Raw genomic sequence first — 24,621 nt, 5'->3', positions numbered from 1 at the left:
ACAATAGATATATATTATATCTATTGTTTTTAATTTTCTCTCTATCTCATTCTCAGTCACTAACACGCCCACAGCATATTTCTGTTTTAGCTAAATGGCTCGTGCTTCCATCTCTCTCACTATCTGGTGACATTTTGCCTTAACCTAGCATACACAATTTTATGTGTGAGATTAGACCTTTTTTGCGAGTACATATGTAAAATTAAATATATATTTTTTAAGTTTAGGAGTGATTGGTACAGTTTTACAAATCTCAACCTAAAATCTTTTATTTTGCTGTGTATAGAAATAGCAAGTCATTATGAAATATGTAATTGACTTTGCAATGTATTTGTATTATGCTTTTTGAATGACTCGGCAAGGGCGTGTCCCATGGATATTTTTGCAGACAAGAAAACTCACATCCGTGTTGAGTTATTGTTCTGAGAATCAAAGAGGTTGTTTTTAAAATGGCTAACTGGAATCTTGTAAATTACAACTAATTACAACCTACACAACGTCACTATATGACTTAATCTGCAGTCCCACTTGTATTTTAATGTGTGCAACTAGAAAGTCAAAATGTAAATGAACATAGATGAAAATCACTGTTGCTTGGAAAAGAGGAAATCTAGCAACAGATTGGAGTGTTTCCCTTCTAAAGCAAAGTTTCTGATACCACTTGTATTTTAATGCATCCAATAAGAAATGACAGTGAATCTACATAAATAGAACATTAGTAGATAAGTTCAGTTAATGGTGCAATTAACCACAGGCTCCTACAAACCTTGCCTCGGTACAAACTGTGTTTTTCTGTGAAACTGAAATAATGTATAATTAACTATAATAGACAGCCAAACTGTTGTTTAGCATTCCAAAACAGTCAACAACATATTTTCAAATATGCCAACTAACAATTTTGAGGGGGTTTTATAGTGAGTATTTGATAAGTTCATACTGTAGAGTCTCACAAGTCTATCATAAAAAATATTTCTAGAGCAAGTTATTCATTTTTAGAATGTTGAAGCATCTGCAAGTTAATTGCCAGCTAGGAAATTGCAATATTCACCTAGTTGACAAACATTTATAAAAGTTTATTTCATTCCTTCATTGGGGAAAAAGTCAGTTATAATTGGTGTCCTTTTTGGAGGATCTTAGAACGAATTTAACTTTACAAATGTAATATTTATATAGCTCTGCACAGGTTAATATTTTTCCAAAAAATCTTTCATGTAAGTAGGAGCCAAGAGACCATTTGGATTAAGGTAACTCATATGGAAAATCAATAATCTTCACTGGCAAAAACAAAATCCTGCACAGTTTAGAAAGTAAAAGATAATCTTTGACATTATTCTACAGTTGACAATACAACACAATAGAGAAGGTAAAATATATTTGTTCGTGTATAGACAATACAAGTTATTCGTTAAAAAGGAAATTCACTAACATTTTGCGATGCAGCAATTCACAAATAATTTTGATCCCAAAATAATTGTGCAGAGAATTTGAAGACCGTTGCACATCACTAGTCAGGAACATAAAGTGTGCATTTCCAAATACTATGTGTACTGTACCACATTTTAATGCATTGTTGCTTGATTCCTTAATTTGCTTTAAGTGTATGTGAGAGAGTGACAGAGTAAAAGTATTCCCTTTTACAAAAGCTTGGATGGAAATGTATAAAGTCAGCCATGCATATTGAGTGTTTCTTTCTCATTTGTGCCAGATGAAAAAAAAAAACGCCAGAAGTACTTGTCAGTAGCAAATACCTGTTCTTATCTGAGTCATATTGCTCCCATGTATGACTATTATAACAGAAATAGTTTAAATAATTAGACTTTGTTGTCATACATATTGGACAATATCTATGTCTAATATTTCATACTAATATAGAATTATATAGCATTACTAAAGAAATTAGCTCTTAACACAGAGTACTTGTTAAAAAAACATACAGTATAATCAATTAATATGCCAATGGATAAATTAATTTGAGGTCACACAGTAAATGTAAATGATTGGAGCTGGAGTCTATTTCATATGTCATACAGTACAATATGTTGTGTACTCCAAACCAACACTTTAACCACAGTGACACTTTCTCTAGGGAGACACATTATACTACTCAATGTACAGTATAGTCCTTTCCTTTATAATTTAGATTTAAAAAAATTAAACAACCATAGTCACTGTATTATTGAAGTATAACTATAAAATCCTTACCACTCCCAGTATTCATATAGGTAAAGTGAAACAACGACAAAAATGAAACTCTGTATGCAAAAATAGAAAGACATGTGCACTTCAAGGACAATGTTAATGTCCAATACACCTATCTGGTCGATGCTGTCACCCACGGAGGGAGGAGGGGGCCCTGCTGTGATTCAAGTGGGCTATGATAAACATAATTATATAGATGTGCATCTTTTTCCTTCATTATGCACATTCCTACAGTGGCGGCCACCTTTAACCTCCTGCGGCCGCCACCGCAGGATTTTTAAAAACGCGGGCAGATGCTGCATTTTTCGTCCATTTTTGGCGCAGCGGGCGCTTTCAATGTAAAGCGCCATTAGCACTTATGCGTCCGTGCGGCTGACGCGCGGGAAACTCTGTGACAAACAGAGAACATCCCGCATTTTTACAGGTGAGCAGGAGGATTAAAGGTGCCGTGACAGTAACACTAAAACATATTCTTAACAGAAGCTTCATTGTACCTCAACCACCCTTGACTTTTGCCTGCCTCGGCCTCTGCATTCTCACTGACTATGCAACTCTGCTGCCAGTCCTGTACTTCGGCTTACGACTCACTACTCTATCAGGACCCTGTCCCTCGGCTCAGGTCGGTACTTTCATATTCCTACCTCAACCCTGCGGGTCAGTTTCCTGCTTGAGACGAGTATCATTACATTTAGTTCATAAATGTATTAAACTGTTGTAATCTTATCTGAAATACTAAGATTACTGTACACGGATGTTCACAGAGGTACACAATTGGAGACTTTATAAGGTGAAATTATAATAGGCTTTATTGTGCCTTTTCCTTTTCATCAGGAAATCATCCAAACACAGGGGGGGAACAAAGCTTCTATTCACTTGGGAGTATCTCTAGTGAAAATACCATGCAATTAATTCACAACTGCCTAAGTCAAGCATGTCTCGCAGCCCCAAAACATATAGCATGAAATAAGCAGATATAAGCAGTCTCTTAATAATGAAAGTCTTATCTGTTAGCTGCTGTAGAGTAAGCTTCTCTGCTCTCCTGGAACCGCACCCGTGCGTGCACAGAAAATCAGCATCCAGGTTTAGAAGTCTTATTTGGTGTCTTGCAATCAGCTATGCTGGGCAGAGCTCAAGACCGGTCAGCTCCAGAGATGTGTGTTCTCTTGGTCAGTCTCTCCTGGGAGACTCAAGAACACTGCTCTGTCTCCAAAATTCAGCTATCAGTCAGAGCTAAGGAGTTACTTCCTGTCTCAACAGAAAGGCTTTTGTAAGCAATCTAAATCAGGCAGGTGGTGTTTATTAATTGACTACCAGCAGTTAACCACCACACTGCTCGATTAAAGGCACATTACTTGAACAGGGATTACTCCCCTGTTACAATTACTCTAAAGTTTGAGTTCAAAGTATGGTTCACTGTGTTTCCCTATGCCCTTAACGGGGGCACATATACCCACATTGGCAGTCAATGGACACCCTATAATAAATAAATATGTTACTTAACCTTGCCTGGATGAAGGCTCATCCTCCTAATCCTCCTCTACGGCCCCAATCACCACAACTTGACTTGAAACAATGAATCCTCAACTTGTCCCAGAAGCAATGAATCCTCAACTTTACCTGAAGCATTGCATCTTCAACTTGAGCCAAAGTACTGCATCCAAAACTTAACCCGAAGCAATGCATCCTCAACTGGACCTGAAGCAATACATCCTCCATTGCTTGAAGATCAGTCTCTGATAAGCCTCTTCTTATTTCATTAAATATGTTTTCTTTTCTTACGGTCTTTTGTACTGTACAGTAGTTGTTGACACGTCATCTCCTTCCTGTCAAATGAGACAGGACAGGTCTTATATAAGGCATGTGATTTAAAGTTTATCAGACAAATGGTGCATCCACCAATCCTGTTGGTGGATGTACCATGCGATGCCTTCCCTTTTCTGGGTGATGTTATGTCACCTTAAAGGGAGTGAAGCACATGGTACCTGATTGGTTATGCTTCCCTCCCTTTAAGGTGACGTTACATCAACCAGAAAAAGGAAGCACATGGTACATAAACAGTAGCTCGGCGGTGGAGGAAACAGCAGCCCTGCGGTGGAGGAGACAGCAGCGCGGCTTAAGCCCACCCAGGTAGAAGTTGGGTCCTACTTCTGGTCAGTCCTAACTTTCATGTTAGGACCGCCTGGATTAGCTCCCGTCCCGCTTCTATCTCTTCCGCTGATGAAATACTGGTCTGCCACCAAGCTTCTGCTGCTTCTGATGTTGACTCCATCGCCCGCACCACAGGTAGGAACCGGGTCTCTAACTAGGTGGGCCGCTGGCAACCATCCCGGTGGGGTATAAGTCAAAAATAATTCTGAGTTCATTGCCCTAGATACAATCAATCATCAACCTCATGATTTAAAGGATGCCCTCTGTTGCTTGACAGTAATTAGTCTTCATTATTTTCTTTGTTCAAAAACTGTTCACTCGCAGTGCTGCATAAAAGCAAACGTAAGCAACACACATGCATACAGTATCTCTTTCAATTAATTTCACAGTTTCATATAAATGCTGCATGAAACATCTATTTCTTATTTCTATTTTATTCAATGTGCTGCATAAAGCCTGTAATCTAATATCATTAGCTCTTTCTTTATGAGTACTCATAAAGTGTTGGCTAGTATGCAGACCTAAATGTAAACATAATACTAAACATTATGCAAACATAATATTTATTTTTGATTTTGAATATAGGGTGACACACCACCAAAAATACTCTTAAATAATGTATGAAGTTGATAAAAACTATGTATGCTTGTTGAGTAAACCAAACTGTGGACCCTGATACCAAAAACGTTCAGAAAATGTGCATCATTTTGGATTTATGTTAAGTATTAAAATAAACATAATCCTCTAGTGGGAAACATTATTATATATTTACACCTACACCTTGTGTAAAACTACAATTTATTCATTCAAAATGCAAGTATTATACAATAGTAACAATTTTGAAAATAATATTATGTAATCACAAATATTCTCTACGTTAAAGACATTTACAAATGATTACTACTGTAGATCAGAACCTGTTATCTATTGCATAGTTGGGTGCATGTCTAAATGTATAGTATTTTTCAAACACAGTCTAATTTGAATTATTTATTTTTCTGCTCTTACAGTATGCTCTCAAACTACACAGTGTAATTTGCTTTGCTACAGGAAAGTAAGACTTCAAATGTCTTAACGTAAAATAATAAGACACCAATAATGCTTTTAAAACCTCTAAAATACCATCGTCGTAAATCACATAGTCTTTACATTCAAAACCCTGAACATCGTTATAGAATAAACCTTCTTTCCACACAAATAGTCAATTAAATTGAAATTCATGTGGTGCAGGAAAATGTTCACATAACTAAGTAGACAATGTAAAGTAGTGCTTATTTGTCAGTAATCTAAAATAATAGCAAGTATGTTATCATTATTTTTGCACTAAGTCATTTAATACAAATAACACAAAATGCACTCAACCTTTGTAGGAATGGAGCTCAGGGCTAGTTTTTAAGTGCATTTATATTTAGTTTTAAAATGCATGTTTCATTTTTGGGGGATTAGTAACAATCACCGGAAAGTAATTAGAGTAGCAAGGGGATATTACTTGTGTGCATGATTCATTATCATAGCAACTAAAAATGCTGTAAGTCTAGGGGGACAGTAAAGGGGCATTCAGATCAGAATACATCCTCAAAGTCAGGCTTGAAAGACTTTTTAATAAAAGTCTAAAATATTAATAAGGATATATATATATGTAACCCTGCTTCCCCCCCCCCAGACTCTACGGTGTGTCTAGGGTGCATGAGGGCAGATTACATGCGGTGTGGTGCATATCAGTGGTAAATAGGAGGGCCTGAGCTTCCCGCGATGGTATTGGGGAGCCAGGACCAGGCTTCTGGGGTGGTAGCCTCCATGATCTCTTAGTGGTGCGGCGCCTCCATCTTCTATACTCCCAGGAATATGGGACAGGACTTGTATAGAAGAACCCCCTTGGGTCCCAGGGTAATAGCTTCCAATTCACACACAGTCTTTGGGTAACAAAGGATGGTCTCTTTTATCGGCAGATCATATAGTCTCTTTAATAAATAATAGTCTCTTTTATTGGCAACTCCCACCGGTAGTGGCTTCCAGTAGCCGCAACAACAATAGCCAAGCTGTACTTATTACTCCGCTCTCCTCCCACACAGATAATTCCTCCTCTCCTTCCCTCCAAGTCTCTCCTCCGACAGGATGGTCTGGGCTAGGGCTTCAATACCCCGTGGCCCACCCCCGAGGTTATCCTCGCGGTGGGGCTTGGATTCTCCCCATCACCCCAGGCGGTGGGGTGAGGGCATTGGTCCACCAGATCTATAACTCTATCAGCTCTACTAAAGTAAGCTGAATCTCTCCACTCCTCCCTCTGCTCCTGCACTCTGCGCAGGGGAGACCACAGTCTCCTCCGACTCCTCGGACCGATCCGCAGGATTCTTCGACTCACGACATACTAACTGAACAGCAGACTCTCGGCATAACTCCTTGCACTGCAGAATCTCGCATAGCTCCCCGCAGAACTAATTAACTCGCCGGAGTTGGCTGCTAAATATAGAGCTAGCCCCACCTCTCTTGACAGCAGCAGAACCTCCCCTCTTGCTCACGCCTGCAGCAGAGTCCAGGCCTGCATCTACCACTCAGGGCAGGGCTATGAAGGGGGAAAACCCAGGATGATTACTGGTGCCTGATCTTAACAGGACTTACCACAGTAGAAGGGAGATAGGTATAGCCTGTGCTGTTTACAGGGGCTACATATATATATACATATATATATGTAACGGGTATTCCCCCACCCAATCGCAGATATAGTGTGAGTGCGGAGAACCTACTGTTACCAGGTGTGGTGCTTTACCTGTTAGGCTCCCAGGAGAGCTGAGCTTCCGCCACGGGGAACCTGGGGCAAGTATATTATGAGTAACCCTGTACTTGGTGCAGCGCCACCACCTGCGATGGCTCCCACCAGAGGGGGAGTGGTTCCTTGCAGGACAATATATATCACTCAGCACACAGTATGTATAACAACCAATACCGTTACTTGTGAGCATAGGAAACGTACTTTTACATATAACATCAACAGATCAACAGGTTTCCCTCTCTAGAGGAGACACTAACTAATGCGTCTCGCAGGACGCTACCCCCTTCACCAGGTGATCCCACCCCGTGTCCAGTAACCACATACAACAATACGTCTCCCACCCTTTCCTAGTGAGAGGATATGTATGACTGCGCAGTCACTGGTCCCATGTGAATCTGATATATCGTTGGTGCACTTGATGAGGGTTACCTGCCGAGCACTCCAGTGCTCGGGCCTGCAACGGAGCTTAGCAAAGGATCTGATGATGGATGAACACGGGAACTACCGTCCGGGGCGATCCCATCCGGATGGCCTCTGCAGCGGTAGTGGAGGTATGAGCCCAAACCTCTGGATGGACGCACAGCATCCGCTGAGTCCCTAAATAACACTAATAGTAAGGGTGAGGCACGCTACCACTATAGGCGTCCCTGCAGCACAGCAACCTACGGTGACTTAAAGGATTCTCCCATGGGCCGGCGGGGAAGAAATGTCCTATGCAGGCGGGTCCCTGACCCCCTGCACCCACACTACCTCTCCCTTCACCTCCCGGATCCCCTCTCACTAACTTCTCCCTGATACCTGCAGTTACACTGCACACAACCTGGTACCTGCAGCTAATGTGCTGCACCAACACACAATGCCTTCTCGTCAGCCCTCACAGCATTGACAGCCGTGACCTGACAAGACTGCACACCACACGCACCTAAGGGCAGAGTCCCTAACCTAGGGGCCATCCCTTATTACTTACCCACTAACCTGGTGGGAAGTTGGGGCCTGTCTGGGACCTGGGGAACCTTACCTGGTGTAGGAGCCACTTGCTCACTACACCCTTCCTTCCCCTTCTTGCTCCCAGCTCCAACTGCCGTTGCTCTAAGCCCGCGAAATGTATCTATCGGCCTGTGTGGGAATCCTGGTCTCTCATTGGCAACCTTGAGGCACCTGGTGCCTGCCTCTCTAAGCCTCATGGGAGCTGTAGTCCTGTGGAGGCTGTTTCTGTACTGGGGCCGCGTGTGCGATCCTACTGCTCATGCGCAACTCCCTAAGGGCTGCCACAACCTCCTAGCCTGTACCGCGCATGCGCGACCACGCCGCATGCGCGACCACGCCGCATGCGCGCGCACCCGCAATGGCAGCCCCCGCTAGCTGGGTACGCCGCCGAGCCTCCCAAGGCTTGCAACGCTCCCTGCACTGGCCCCCACCCTCGCGCTGTGCCGGCGGGTCCGTCGCTGCCTCCGGCGGCACCCGTGACCGCTCGGCACTTCGTGAGGGGGGTCTCAGGGACATGGAGGGCACCGGGGCTACATATATATCACAGAGTATACAGCATACACGCCTAATTAATAACGTTACCAAAAGCTGTCATATGTATGATAATGTATCAATAGGCAGCGGTGCTCAAGGGATAAAGATAATGTGGAAACAACAAAAATGATTCTCTTAAGAGAGCACACAGATGTACCAAAAAGTATAACACATTTATTAATTACATAAAAACAAGGGAGAAAGAATAAAATGTAGGGGGACTCCAAACAAACTCCTCAAATAACCAGAGGGACCAAATGGTGAGTGATGGAACATACCATAATGAGTAACTATGACCTATAACTGAACACAGACTAAAAGTAAAATCTGTAGTTCAAATTACATTGCCTCCCCTTTGACTGATAATCAAACAGCTACAGTACATAGGTGCTGAGTGGGCAGAGCATACACAGGCAAAATACAATTTGCTACAATCACACAGGAAACACAGCATAAGTATACTGGAAATACTAAGAGCTGATAGTTTAAGCTAATAGTAAAATATAACTAGAAAAGCAATAAAAAAAATTGTGTGGAATGTGAGAATAATAACTCCAAGATATGTCAGTCCAGGTATAAAGCAAATCCATGATAGAACAAAAGTCCTTAATACATTACTGTAGACGGACGTTCACAGAGGTACACAATTGGAGACTTTTGTATGGTGAAATTATAACAAGGCTTTATTGTGCCTTTTCCTTAATATCAGGAAAACATCCAAACACAGGGGGGGGGGGGAACAAAGCTTCTATTCACTTGGGAGTATTTCTAGTGAATACTATGCAATTAATTCACAACTCCCTTAGATAAGCATGTCTCCCAGCCCCAAACACATAGCATGAAATGAACAGATATAAAAAGTCTTGTTAATGAAAGTCTTATCTGTTAGCTGCTGTAGAGTAAGCTTCTCTGCTCTCCTGGAACAGCACCTGTGTGTGCACAGAAAATGTCAGCATCCAGGTTTAGAAGTCTTATTTATCAGCTCCAGGGATCTGTGTTCTCTTGGTCAGTCTCTCCTGGGAGACTCAAGAACCTCTGCTCTGTCTCCAAAGTTCAGCTCACAAGTGAGCTAAGGAGTCACTTCCTGTCTCAAATGCAGGCTTTTTCTACCACCAGTAATCAGGCAGGTGGTGTTAGTTAATTTGCTACCAGCAGTCAATCACCACACTGCTGGATTAGAGGCACATTTCTGAACAGGGATAAGTCCCCTGTTACAATTACCATGTGAGATAGACAGTAGATGTACAGTAGCTAAGTAGTCCCTGAAAATGGTGAGAAGAGAGGGGTCCCCCATCCAAACTCCCATTGCAACGCGTTTCGATGGCGATCTTCTTCTGGAAGTAGAATTAGCACAAGAAAGGCAGACTATTTATAAGCAGCAGCATAAATTCCAGTTCAAGCCAAAATCGAAGCCTGCCCAGCTGATTTTCATTTCAAACTGTACAGCTGTACAGTAGTACAGCTGATTTCTATCTCCGCAGCGTCGTGACATCATCACGTTCTCAGCGTCAAAACATTCATCGCCATAGTAACACTATGCTGCTCTCAATGGTCAATGGAACGGCTGCTACATGCTCCCGAGCCGCAACTCCATACGAATAGATTGGTCTCGCGAAGTCCGTAGTAACTGCAGGTACATACATCATATAAATTGTACAACTGTGATTAACCGAAATCGCTAATGTCCATTTAATAACTTAATTTGCGGGATTCACTTTTGAAGCATACAGTCCGCAATCTCCTGATGCTTAAATCTTCGTGCTCCAACAACACAGCTCCCGTTCCCATAGTAACAAAAATGCTCTTGATATTGACCAGTCAAACGGCAGTATCACCATGGCAGAATAAACAAATAGTAGAAAATGCAGAGAATCGAGTACGGACTAATCAGGATATATCCATAATGATGTTTAAGCCAAAATAACAAATCTAATATTACTGCAAACAAGATACTGTTGATGTTGCATGATTTCTCATAGTTAAATTTCTATGTCATGTCATGATATCATCTTATCTCATAGTGCAATGATAGCTGGTATCACTTTAGAGCTGTACTCTATTAAAAATATAAATAAACAGAAAATAAAGGAGGGGAAAAAATATAAGAGAGGTTATAAAATATATACTGGAGAAAAACATCTAAAGGAGCATAGCAAAACCTAGGTAATCATTTAAACCCTGGGGTGCCATAGTTCCTAATTGTACTATCCACCTACATTCGCGCCTCAACAGGGCCCTCTCCAGGTCGCCACCATGGATACCAAGGGAGACCCTGTCGAAGGCGAACGCAGAGAGGACAGTATGGTCTGACCCATGTTGTTGAAGAAAATGACGGGCTATTGAGGTAATTTTTGTAGCAAGTCTAGGTCACGTCCTGCATTCTTTATGTTACGTGTATGTTCCAAAATTCTGAACCGCACTTTCCTTGTGGTCATACCAATGTAGATAAGACAACAAGGGCAGGAGAGATAATTAACTACTCAATTACTTTTGCAGTTCAGAAATGTCAAAATATTGTAAGAGCATATCCCTGATGAATTAAGAAAACATGCTATCTGTCGCATGTATCTACAAGCAGAGCAACTGCCACATTTAAAAAATCCTTTCTTGGTAAAGCTCCGACCTGAGGGACATAGTGACTATGTACCGATTGAAAGGGATTCGGTCCTGGGTTTGGCTGGAACTCATCAAAACATGGCTATATAGGTTCCAGGCAAAGCTCTCCCTGAACAGCTATTGGAATCACCAGGTTCTGAATTCAGACTTCTGTTTGTCTTGATGCTGCATGCTGTCCAGCTCTTCCCCTATTGTCTCTCTATGCTATTTAGGGTCAGCCCTTCCCCCCAGGAAGTGGCTGAGCATAATTCTGGTTTTCCTGGTAACCTGTGCTTTTCACAAGCATCTCTGCTTGGCCTGTCTCTGGCCTTCCTGTGCTGAAGTGCTGGATACCCAGCGCTACAGCTTCATTGTTCCTGTGGCCTTTCTGCATACCCTGCTTCAAGAGGCCTTCATTACTTGCAGTTCCTGTTCTCCTTCCAGAGGCCATTCTTATGCTGAAATTCCTACGCTTGAGCCTTTCCTGGTACTGACCCCAGTCTGTTACCTCGACCATCCTCCTGTTCCACCTACCTTGACCCCACCCTGTGACTTCGACCATCGCTTCTGTGCCGCCTGCCTTGACCCCAGCCTGGATACAGTTTACCCTGCTATCTCCAACCCCAACCCGGCTACCCATGATGACGGATTACGCAATCTGGACACAGCTTCATGGTCTCAGGTCGGTGTTTCTATCCCAAACTACAGCCCCATGATCTGGTCCTGGTTTGTGGCGAGCACGTGTGTTACACCAATTTATCACACAAGTTTGGTGACCTGCGGCTAGTCAGGCTAACATGGTCACCCAATGATTTTTTGAGATCTTAATCCATCATTAGGAAATTCTAATGTTTTTGTAAAATGCCCCTCAGGTCGGACCACTGTGGATTAAATGTACTTATAAACCTGATTTTGTTAGGACCCCTATATTTGGGTTTAGGTTGTAGTAGAGTCTCCCTTTTGCAACCAAGACTATTTTTGTGGCCACTTTCAACGCTTGTATTACTGTAACCTCTCCTAAAGAAGCAATCTTTAAGTTCCTTTGTTCTAATGTCAAAAACATCCTGTGACAAACAATTGCATTTGAGTCTGAGAAACTCACCTGTGGGAATACCCCTCACCTGATGATCAGGGTGGGATCTAGTGGTGTGGAGCATTGAATATGTGGTAGTATATTTACGGAAAATATCCGTTATAAGGCAACCTGCCGAATCCATGCCAATCTTCAAATCAAGGAACTCCACACAAGTAGAACTACAGTTCTAGGTTAGTTTAATATTGTATTAATTTAATATCTCTCCTGCCCATAATGCAGTTCAGAGTTTTGGAACATACACGTAACTGTAACGCTCGGCCTGCCCGCAAACCAGACGAGACCCCGGTACTGAGGTGGAACGGAAGAACACCAAGTACCTAACAGCAAGCGGGGGCGCGACCGGAGTGTGGTAAGTAGTGTATCTGGTCCGGGGACAAAAATAGGTGTAATAAGGTACTTGCCAAATCCGGCAAAATGGTCGAGTCCGTAAGCCAATGGTCAAGGAGTAGAGATGGTCGCGTCGTAGAGAGTTCGTAAGCCAAGGTCGTGGAGATGAGAGAGCTGCGTCGTCGAAGGTCCATTTGCCAAGTCCAAGGGATATAGAAGACAGCGTGGAAGAGAGTCTGTGAGTTAGGTCTGGGGGGTCCAGAAAGCAGTGTGGTCGGGTATCCAAAGCCAAGGTCAAAATCCAGGGAGGTCAGCAGAGAATCCGGGTTCCGGAACAGGGGCTGAAAAACAAGAGAGCCAAGCAGAAACAGACAGCACCAAGGTACAGTAGCTATGCAGAGCACTGGGAGAATGGGGAGACAGTGCTAAATAGTGGGCAGTAACCTATCAGGGGAAGGGAGGAGTGGAGGTGCGGTCCAGGGATCAATCCTGATAGGGGACAGGGGCCTGGGGGCTGGCCCGAGTAGACCCCGAGTAGAGTAGTGCGCAGGCCCGTAAGGAGAAGGCGGGACTAAGCTCAGGATGCCGGGTATGAGTAGCCTGGGTTCGTGCGCCCCTGTAATGGTGACGCGCGCGACCCAGTAGAGGGAGAACAGCCACGAGGGGGACGCCGACGGCAGAGGAACGCTGCCGGGGATTCGGGGCGGCAGCGGTCCCAGGTAAGGGAGCGCCGTGTGTGGAGGTCCCCGCAGCGTGGGACCTTACAGTAACATAAAGAATGAAAGACGTGACATAGACACGTTTAAAAAAATACTTCAGTATTTTTCTTCAACAACATGGGTCAGACCATACTGTCCTCTCTGCGTTCGCCTTCGACAGGGTCTCCCTTGGTATCCGTGGTGGCGACCTGGAGAGGGCCCTGTTGAGGTGCGAATGTAGGTGGATAGTATAATTAGGAAATATGGTACCCCATGGTTTAAATGATTACCTAGGTTTTGCTATACTCCTTTAGATGTTTTTCTCCAGTATATATTTTTTCTCCTTTGTTTTCTGTTTATTTATATTTTTAATAGATACAGCTCTAAAGTGATACCATCTATCATTGCCTTATGAAATAAGAAGACATCACTACACAACATAGAAATTTAATTATGAGAAATCGTGCAACATTAGCAGTACCCAGTTTTGCAGTAATATTGGATTTGCTGTTTTGGTTTGAACATTGTTATGGATATATCCTGATTAGTCTGGACGATTCTCTGCATTCTCTGCTATTTGTTTACTCTGCCATGGTGATACTGCAGTCCGATTTGTCAATATGAAGAGCATTTCCATTGCTATGGGAATGGGAGCTTTTTTGTTGGAGCGCGAAAATTTCAGCCATCAGAAGATTGCGGACTGTATGATTCAACACCGAACGACGGAAATGAAGTTATTAAATGGACATTTGCGATTTCGGTAAATCACCAGTGTACAATTTATAGGATGTATGTACCTGCAGTTTCTTCGGAATTCGCGGGACCAATCTATTCATATGGAGTTGCGGCTTGGGAGCATGTAGCAGCCGTTCCATTGGCCATTGAGAGCAGCATAGTGTTACTATGGCGACGAACGTGGTGACGCTGAGAACGTGATGACGTCATAACGGTGCAGTGATAGAAATCAGCTGTACTACACATTTATGCTGCTGCTTATAAATAGTCTACCTTTCTTGTGCTAAATAATCAATAAATGTTCCTGGCACTCAGAGAATGAAAAAAAGGGCAAAAGCAAACGGATCAGCCAAAAAGAAATGTAATGGTGAGATGCACAACAAATGCTAATGAATAGCCAGAGAGGTCCACATGTACTGGAACATGGAAAGTGACAGGGAACGAAGAAGGGGTGGCAAAGGGAAAAAGGGGAGGATATGGAAAAGGGGGGAATAAAAAGTCCAGGGCAAGGGGGGCAACGCACGTTTCGGGGTATAAAAAACCCTTCTACAGGCCCGTTCCCAGGGAGACCATAGTCCCCTGTTACTGCCCTATATCCTGTAGCTAGATCCCTGAAATAGTGACAGGCTAGTAGCCCATGTGGTCAGTGTAAGAACCACCAGCTCTAAACAAGTATATATGCTGTAAAGGTAATGACTGGCAAGGCAGGGCTATTGGGGGATATTAGCACATAAAAACAGACCTACAAACAGAGGTATATATTAATGAACCTATGTGAAACACAAAAACATGAATACACAAGCATTTGGTAGACCCAGTCCTATAGTCACAGAATGACAATACATACGGTAATGAAAAGCACAGTTGATGGCACTGTTAGGAACCTAGAGGGAGATAGCCCTGAAGCAGCAAGTTTCCATCCGTGTCCACTAGCCCAGCAGTGATTGCGGTGTGGCGCCTGCGACTAACATATGGTCCCAATCATGTGACGTCACCGCAGGCATACCCGTCGCATTAGGATCATGCGTCGATCCGTGTTCATTAGCATGTAGGGGCGGGGAAGGTCCGCGCATGGGCACTAGCTGAATTTCACTGCCAATCAATCCTGGTAAACGGCATACTTGTGTAAGCCCATACAGATGTGTGCAGTTGCACGGGGGCCCGCAGGAAACTCAGATGCATGCAGATACCAAGGGATATCATCTCCTTGTAAATGCAGCACATTCTGATTACCACTATTAGATTAGTGGACCAGAACTAAGAATCAGAACTATACACATAAGATACAGATAGAAACAACTGTTACGCCGGTGCTGCCCGCAGACCAGACCCGTCCCCTGAGCAGAAGGGGGAAGTGGTAATACACGCACCCGCAGCAAAGGGAGCATGTCCGGAGTGTGGTATGAAGCGTTGCCAGGCCAGGTGTAGTAAGGTAGACAATACTTGCCGGTACCGGTTGTAGAGATAGAGTGAAGGATGCCTTGCCGAAGTCAGGGAGTGGAGAGTGGAGATAGATCGTAGTCCAAGCCGTGTTCAAGGGGTTACCAGAGAATGCGTTGTCCAAGGAGTGCCGAGATCGAGAGCCAGAGGGGGTAGTCATATGAGCTGCGTCAGAACCTGTGAAAACACTGAGAGAATCCAGAAGTACTTCCATACAGAGACTATGTCGAGCAAAGACTGAGAGCAGAGAGGAGCTAGATAAAGCAGAAAGGTCCAATTAGGAACGGAGGCGGGACAGGAAGGGCTACAGGGAGACACTGCAGATTGGTGCAGGCATAACAGGCCAAGTGAGTCTTGTTGGTAACCTGAGTATGCCCGTGCAGTGTGCGGGGGTGGAGCCTGAGGTCCGGGGGACGGGAATAAGAGTGTGCAGACTGAGCGTGCTCCGTAACTCGTGTACGCGCGTGAACCGAGCCAGTGGATGGTGCAGGTGTGCGTGCAGGAGGGCGTGGGCGTGCCCGGCGCTGAGCAGAGGAATTGCCAAGGGGAGTTATCCCGCGACGGCGGCAGGGGCGGGGAGCCGTGGAGGCCGGTAATGCAGGATTGTTTTGTGTATCCAGGGGCACCCTGCGGGGAGGGAGTGCTCTGTGTGGGGAGCATGGAGAACGCCGATTCCTGACAACAACTTACTTCACTTTGAAAGTGTTCACCCACTTGGTTCAATTAAGGGTTTACCTTATAGCCAATTTCTGAGGGCTAAAAGGATAATCAGCAATCCTGCAAGTGTCTCCAATTGTCTTGATGGTATGCAAGCCAAATTCAGATCCAGGAGCTACCCTGAACCTTTGCTCAAAACTCAACGTAGTAGGGTAGAAATACTTGACAGGTCCCTATTATTACATCAGGGTCGTCAGGATAACACTGTTAAAAAAAATTCTATTGCATTTGTGTCAACCTACAGTACTTTAAGTGGTCGGATTCAAAATGTGATTCTTAAGCATTGGAGATTGTTAAGTACAGACCCACGGTTGGACTTAAACTGTTTTCTTTAAGTTTACGTTATCCTGCCACGTGCTTGGGGTCCGGTACCACATCATATATGTGGTTGACTGTGCTCATGCCATTCTCCGTACATTGCATCTTACACCCTCTCTTTGATTCACAGATCTCATCATCTATTTTGTCGTTGGTGTCCCCCGCTGGAGGATGTGGCCTGTTCCTGTGTCCACTACTATATGCTGTGATCAGTCCTTGTCACTGTGGTCTCCCTCATCTCTGTCTCATCATACTGCTCATTTTGGTTGATTCTATACATTTCTGGACTCATTAACCCTTCCCTATGTGTTGGGGATCTTAGGCGTGTCCTTTTAGTGTGGTAGTTGGGTGTAATTTTATTTAATCACAGTAATACCAGTGTTTAATAACCCTGTTTTTGTTCTTCCCTCTCTGTATACCATGTCCCGTACTCCCGTTGGCACACGGTGTGCTGCCCTTACAAGTCTCCTGTGGGCCCCTGTTCAACTGCACACATCTGTATGAAACAAAAATAATACTGTGCGCTACTATCTAACCTATAAAGTATATATATATATAAATAGTATATACAGTGCAGTGACTAAACCATATAGATGAGTGGAAAAGAATAAACCACAAATACCACAGTGAAGGTGTGTAAAAAATAAGTAAATTGTATCACAACCGTGTAACTGATACTGGCGTCTGCTGCTATAAACACAGGGGGTGGCCCCACACACTCTAAGAAATGGAAACAAAAGAAACAGCGCACAACGCCAAATAGTGAAGCAAGTATTGCAATGTATTATTAATTAAAAGGGTAATAAATCTGCGTACATCATATATGTGGAAAAAGTGCATTTAGTGTGTATCACACTAGTTACCACTCGGCAGCTGTTGGCAGGAGAGTCTGGTGCTTGCTTCTCTCAATGGGAGCCGCTACGTTGGTTCTGGAGCAGGAATCTTGCCTAGACTTCTCATCCGGCAATACGTCGCTCCCAAGGGGGTTTCCCTTTAAGCAGCCAGGCTCCGCTGCAGGTATTGGTGCTCAGTGGGACCGCTCAAGCTTCCAAACCATCTGGAGCAGCTCGTGTAGCTCAACAGGCAGATCCTCTGCATACGGAGGTTGGACCGCAACTTGCAGGGGCACAATCAGCGTGCCACGATGTCGCTCCGTCACGGGGCGCTGCGTGATGACGTCACAGTTTCCGCAGCAGTAGTGGAATCGGCAGGGAGATAGTAAAGTCTCTCAAAAGCCCAAAATAGCACACAAGAGTGATAATGGCAGGGCGAAGCCAAGGGATATTTGAATAGCAGATATAAGGCAATAGATAAATATCATCCAACGCGTTTCGTAGAACTAACTACTTCTTCAGGGAATAATTAGGCCATTACCCAGAGGTCTTATATACCTCACAAAGATGTCTCATTGGTCAACAATTAAAAGTAGACCAATCATCTAAAATAGGTAATGGTCAATGTGATGTGATAAGTGTGTTTCTTTTATTCCAGCATGTTTTTAATTATTTATGCTAGGTTTTGTTTATATGTAAGTTTTTATTTAATATGTAATTATTTGTTAATAAAGTTGTTGTTTTAAAAAGTAATGATCACATCTTCCCTATCACATTGACCATTACCTATTTTAGATGATTGGTCTACTTTTAATTGTTTGACCAATAAGACCTCTGGGTAATGGCCTAATTATCCCCTGAAGAAGTAGTTAGTTCTACGAAACGCGTTGGATGATATTTATCTATTGCCTTATATCTGCTATTAAAATATCCCTTGGCTTCGCCCTGCCATTATCACTCTTGTGTGCTATTTTGGGCTTTTGAGAGACTTTGAGAGACTTTACTATCTCCCTGCCGATTCCACTACTGCTGCGGAGACTGTGACGTCATCACGCAGCACCCGCGATGGAGCGACATCGTGGCACGCTGATTGTGCCCCTGCAAGTTGCGGTCCAACCTCTGTATGCATAGGATCTGCCTGTTGAGCTACACGAGCTGCTCCAGACGGTTTGGAAGCTTGAGCAGTCCCACTGAGCACCAATACCTGCAGCGGAGCCTGGCTGCTTAAAGGGAAACCCCCTTGGGAGCGACGTATTGCCGGATGAGAAGTCTAGGCAAGATTCCTGTTCCAGAACCAACGTAGCGGCTCCCGTTGAGAGAAGCAAGCACCAGACTCTCCTGCCAACAGCTGCCGAGTGGTAACTAGTGTGATACACACTAAATGCACTTTTTCCACATATATGATGTACGCAGATTTATTACCCTTTTAATTAATAATACATTGCAATACTTGCTTCACTATTTGGCGTTGTGCGCTGTTTCTTTTGTTTACACATCTGTATGGGCTGTACACAGCTATGCCGTTTACAGGATTGATCGGCAGTGAAATTCAGCTAGTGCGCATGCGCAGACCTTCCCCGCCCCTACATGCTAATGAACACGGATCGACGCGTGATCCTGATGCGACGGGTATGCCTGCGGTGACGTCACATGATTAGGACCATATGTTAGTCGCAGGAGCCACACCGCAATAACTGCTGAGCTAGTGGACACGGATGGAAACTTGCTGCTTCAGGGCTATCTCCCCCAGGTTCCTAACAGTGCCATCAACTGTGCTTTTCATTACCGTATGTATTGTCATTCTGTGACTATGGGACTGGGTCTACCAAATGCTTGTGTATTCATGTTTTTGTGTTTCACATAGGTTCATTAATATATACCTCTGTTTGTAGGTCTGTGTTTATGTGCTAATATCCCCCTATAGCCCTGCTTTGCCAGTCATTACCTTTACAGCATATATACTTGTTTAGAGCTGGTGGTTCTTACACTGACCACATGGGCTACTAGCCTGTCACTATTTCAGGGATCTAGTTACAGGATATAGGGCAGTAACAGGGGACTACGGTCTCCCTGGGAACGGACCTGTAGAAGGGTTTTTTATACCCCGAAACGTGTGTTGCCGCCCTTGCCCTGGACTTTTTACTCCCCCCTTTTCCCTCTCCTCCCCTTTTTCCCTTTGCCATCCCTTCTTCCCTTCTCTGTCACTTTCCATGTTCCAGTACATTTGGACCTCTCTGGCTATTCATTAGCTTTTTTTGTGCATCTCACAATTAAATTTATTTTGGCTGATCCATTTGCTTTTGCCCTTTTTTTCATTTTCTGAGTGCCAGGAACATTTATTGATTATTTATGTCTCTTGGGATGAATTAGGGTCCTCCTTGTTCCGTTGCGCACCATTCCATTTGATTTACTTGGTACATTCTTTCTACCTTTCTTGTGCTAATTCTGGTACATTCTTTGTTCTTCCAACTTCACTGGACACAGGCATTTTCCCGGCCCTCGATGATCGGGCAGTTACGGAACTGGTGGTCCTGGGACCCACAATACAGGCGCAATCCCAAGGTACACCTCCTGCTTTTCTCCTGTTCTGAAACGCTGGTAGTTCCCAGCTGCATAGGCTTGTCATCTGGAGGAGACGGAGAAACAAAATTTGTGGTCAATCGAGTCATCGGGCTCCTAACAGCACGGCATTTCTCAGACAGGTGTTCCTACATTCTGAGATCGATCCATATGCCAAGAGAAATTGACTCCTCAAGGTCTTTAGGGAGGTCCTGACCAGTTAGCTCATATTTTAAGTGCTCTAAGAGTCCCTGTGTAACAGGGGACTTACCCTGTTCAGAAAACCTGCCTCTAATCCAGCAGTGTGCTGGTTAATTGACCAGCACCTGGCTGATTAGAGGTGTCAGAAAAAGCCTGCCTCTGAGACAGGAAGGGAGGTTTTCCTCAGTACACAAAGGTGCTGACAAGAGGAAAGAGGTCTTGAGCAGAAAGGCTCTGCTGAAATCAAGACACCCAAAGACCTATATTCCTGGACACAAGGGACCCAGGAACCTACCAGAGACTGACAAGAAGGGCTACCTGCTTTAAGGTATTTCTTGAGACTTTGGGGAATAGGGTGGTAATGTGATTATCCCTCCAGTCCTGGAGAAAGGGACCAGGGAAGTAAGTTAGCCCTTAAACAGGTCTAGGCGTTTGTTGTTTTCATATGTTTTGCTGTGTTAAAAGGGACAGGCGCAATAATGCCTTATTTTAATTTCACCTTAAAAACGGTCTCCATTGCTTACCTCTGCACACATCTCTTACACTCTGCCAAAAGGCCGCTACTTGAGCTTCATTATTCCAGCCAGTCTCAGCCGCAAGGGTATAAAACTCAATGGCGTATTGGCCTACTGTGCGAGTTCCCTGGAGAATCCGCAGGAGTGAAGCCGAATCAGAAGATACACATTCAGGAGCATCAAACACCAATTTGAACGTGTGGATGAAAGCAGGGGAGTCGCTGAACAGGGGCGCCTAAGCCAATGCCTCATCAGTGAGAAAAGAAATAATGTGGGCCACCTGGGTTCAGTGCGTGGTGAACATGGACGGTTGTCATTTAAATTGGATAGAGCATTGATTAAGGAATCCCCTGCATGCCATAGGGTCCCACCCCCCTTATCCGTAAAGGAGTCAGGACACAAGTTTCTCTGGTCGCTGGAGATAACGGAATACAGTGACATCAATTTAGTTAACATCAGTTGGTTCTAGGCAAAGAAAACACGTACTGAGATACAGTATATAATCAAATTTAGGATGTAAACATTTATTTATATCAAAAACACTTACACAGACCCTACGAGGAAAGTAGGGCGCCACACTTACCTCCTATGAGGAACCTGCGGCCTGGTGTTGCTTCTCTTTCAGCTGTTTTCTGATTGAATCGATAAACCACTTTCAATGATGCAACTGTAAGCTGTTTGTTTAGATCTGTCCCAGCAGCGATTGAAAACATGAAATAAAGACAAAGGAAAAATATGGTGTGAAATCAGTTAAAAGACCAATAAATAGCACGGGAAGTGACTTAGGATGTGTGGGCCCCAAGGTGGCACGCTGGTAGTGGGTCTCCTCCGCTTGAAGTGGTGGGGGTACTTACCTTGAAGAATGGCCCTCCTCTTGCAACATTGTGGTGACATGACAAGGCAATGCTGCAGGAAGAGGGCCACACCGGAGAAGGTAAGGTAAGACCCCCACTCATCACAAGACACCCTTCACAACACACACATACACTTTACATGCATGCGCACACACTCTTTGGGGACTCGCACTCCCTCCTCCGGCTCCCTCCTGAGTGGTGGAAGTTTAATCCCAGCAGTAGGAGGGAGATGAGGGAGATGAGGGAGCATGGGACCGCCCAAGGCAAGTGCCTTGCTCACCTCGCCCTAAGGCCGGCACTGCATCGAGAACCTGGATTTAGAAAAAAATAAACTAAATGACCTCCTACTTGTTTCGCACCAATGTGGCAGTTTCTCCTTGACTTTTTGTCTGATGATCCAATAAAGTACTTTATATATTTCTAAGTTAGGGTTCCCAACATATTTTTTAGTCTGTGGCCTGCAGTCGCTCCCTAGTTTTCTTTTGCCTTAACATCAGTTGATTTGTCTATTCCATTGTTTTTCTTATATAGTGTTAATCTACATAACAGACATACAATTGTGCAAATTTTTATAGGAATTGAGCTAAAAATATATAAGATATGATGAAAACGTTTTTCCTGAACATGTTTCATATCTGGTATCTGCTCTTTTGGAGAGAGAAGATAGCAAAGAAGAGTAGAGAATGAGAGCCCTTCAGCACTTTTCTCAGCAATTGTTCCTGGACTTTGTTATTATAAAAGGCAATTGTGGATCCCATGCGTGTGTGCGACGGGCGTGAGCCAATTAGCAGCGTGATGTCACTTTTGTTAAATTTTTTCGTTACAAGGCAATGCATTTTTTCCCATGAAAACCCTCTAGGCACCAGCAAAGCAGTTTCACTTCAAAAAAGGTATGTAGTGTCAGGGTATACCTTCTGGCCTCTGGGGGGCACTTATGTAAATCACCAGACTTTCTATTAAGGGAGTGCAGTGGCCATATTGGAAGGGCATACTGGCAGAACTACATAGCTGAACTATGACCCAGGATAGAGTCATTGCTTGCTTAGCGAGGAAGCAAGCAAGCAGACTGTCCTGGGAGTCAGTAAGGTCTCCTAGGAATAGGACAGTATTTCCCTAGGGCCCAGACAAGCCCCATCCACCATAGCTTCTGTGTCATTGGGTGGCCAGTAGTAAGGGATCTTTCCTGTATTAAGACCTCCATGACGACGCTGACGTGGGAGGAAACAATGGGGAGAACTCTTTTCATCTTATGGAACCACGTGCTATACGGCCAGGTGTGAAGAGCGAAGGGAGTGTTGTCGGAGGCCCTGCACTGCGGGACAAAGTGCCTGTCTCCACAAAGGAGTCAGACCGACGTTGCCCGAGCTACAGCCAAGGTACCCAATGGAGCACCTGCACAGCAAGGTGGTAGCGTTACCACACGCACACTATTTGAGACATTGCGGGTAGATATTGCATTCACTTACATTTGGCTCTGGCCTAGTTGAGGTAAGGCTTAATATAAAGTTCTCCAGGTTGGAGAAGTTCTCCAGGTTGGTTAGTATTCTGTGTTGTGATACGTTTGTTCAGACTATGTATGCTGTGTGTACTTGTGTACTGTACCCAGGATTATGATATGTGGGTAAAGTTCCTGTTGGTTTACACTCCAGTCTATGTGTGATTATTCAAGGGTTATAATACAGTAGTTCCTGTGACCTTCTTATCCGGTTCTTCCGGTATGCCCGATGTGGAGCCATATTGCTCACCATAGATAAGAGGAGATTTTTGTCCTGTTTGTGTTTTTTTGTTTTATTTTTTTACTAGCTTATATACCCGGCGTTGCCCGGGATAACATTTTCCCGCTCCGCCTCGCTCTACGCTCACCCCCCTCCTATCACATCTCCATTTCCCCCCCCCCCCTTCACAGTTCCGATTTCCCTCTTCACATCTCCAATTCTTCCCCCCCCCCTCCCGCCTTCATAGCTCTGTGGCGGCGGGTCACTGGGGGGGTGGCCGGGAGGGTTGGGATTCCACCCCCCTTTCAAAGCAAGGCAGCGTCTCCCTGGGTGGGCAGGTTGGAATCTCTCCCCCTTCAGAGGTTAGCGGCGGTTGCTCACCTTTGGTTTGTGATTCGCCCCCCCCCCCTTCCTTCAGAGCTCGGCAGCAGTGTGTCACTGGGAGGCGGGAGGGTTGATTTTCCCCTCCCCCCCCCAGTTGCAAGCGGGAGGGTTGTGCGGGTGACTGCAGGTGGGTTAGTGACAGGGTGCGGTGGCTGACTTTGGGTGCGGTGTGTATTGTATGTCTTTATTTATATAGCGCCATTAATGTACATAGCGCTTCAGGGGGTGTGACAGGGGGGGTGGTGGCAGCGGACTTACTGTGGGGCGAGGTGTCCGCTGCGGTGGCGGGCGGGAGCAGGGTCGTCAACAGAAAGCATGGGGTCCAGGACAAATGAAAGGAGCAGGGCACCCCCCTTCCAACCCATAGCGCACCTACCAGGGAAAAATATTTTTTAGCGCACAACTTGAACGGAACTGTTTTGTTATTGTCACACCGAAAAAAAGATTACAATGCAACCTGTTTATTTTTATATTTTCCACAAAAGACAGTTGAGTGAGTGGGTGCGTGACTGGGTGCGCGGGTGGGCGCGTGAGTGGGTGGGTGCGTGACTGAGTGGGTGCGTGACTGAGTGGGTGCGTGACTGGGTGCGCGGTTGGGTGACTGAGTGGGTGCGCGGGTGGTTGACTGAGTGGGTGCGCGGGTGGGTGACTGAGTGGGTGCACGACTGAGTGGGTGCGCGGGTGGGCGACTGAGTGGGTGCGCGGGTGTGCGACTGAGTGGGTGTGCGGGTGGGTGACTGAGTGGGTGCGCGGGTGGGTGACTGAGTGGGTGCGTGGGTGGGTGACTGAGTGGGTGCACAGGTGGGTGACTGAGTGGGTGCACGGGTGGGTGACTGAGTGGGTGCGCGGGTGAGTGGGTGCACGGGTGGGTAACTGAGTGGTGCGTAGGTGGGTGACTGAGTGGGTGCGCGGGTGGGCGGGTCGGTGGCTGAGTGGGTGCGTGGGTGGGTGACTGAGTGGGTGCGCGGGTGCGCGGGTGGGTGGCTGAGTGGGTGC

The sequence above is a fragment of the Ascaphus truei genome, chromosome 1 (assembly GCF_040206685.1).
Source record: "Ascaphus truei isolate aAscTru1 chromosome 1, aAscTru1.hap1, whole genome shotgun sequence".
NCBI classification, from domain to species: Eukaryota; Metazoa; Chordata; class Amphibia; order Anura; family Ascaphidae; genus Ascaphus; species Ascaphus truei.
The sequence above is the reverse complement of the archived record's forward strand: the minus strand, read 5'-3'. Positions refer to the sequence as shown.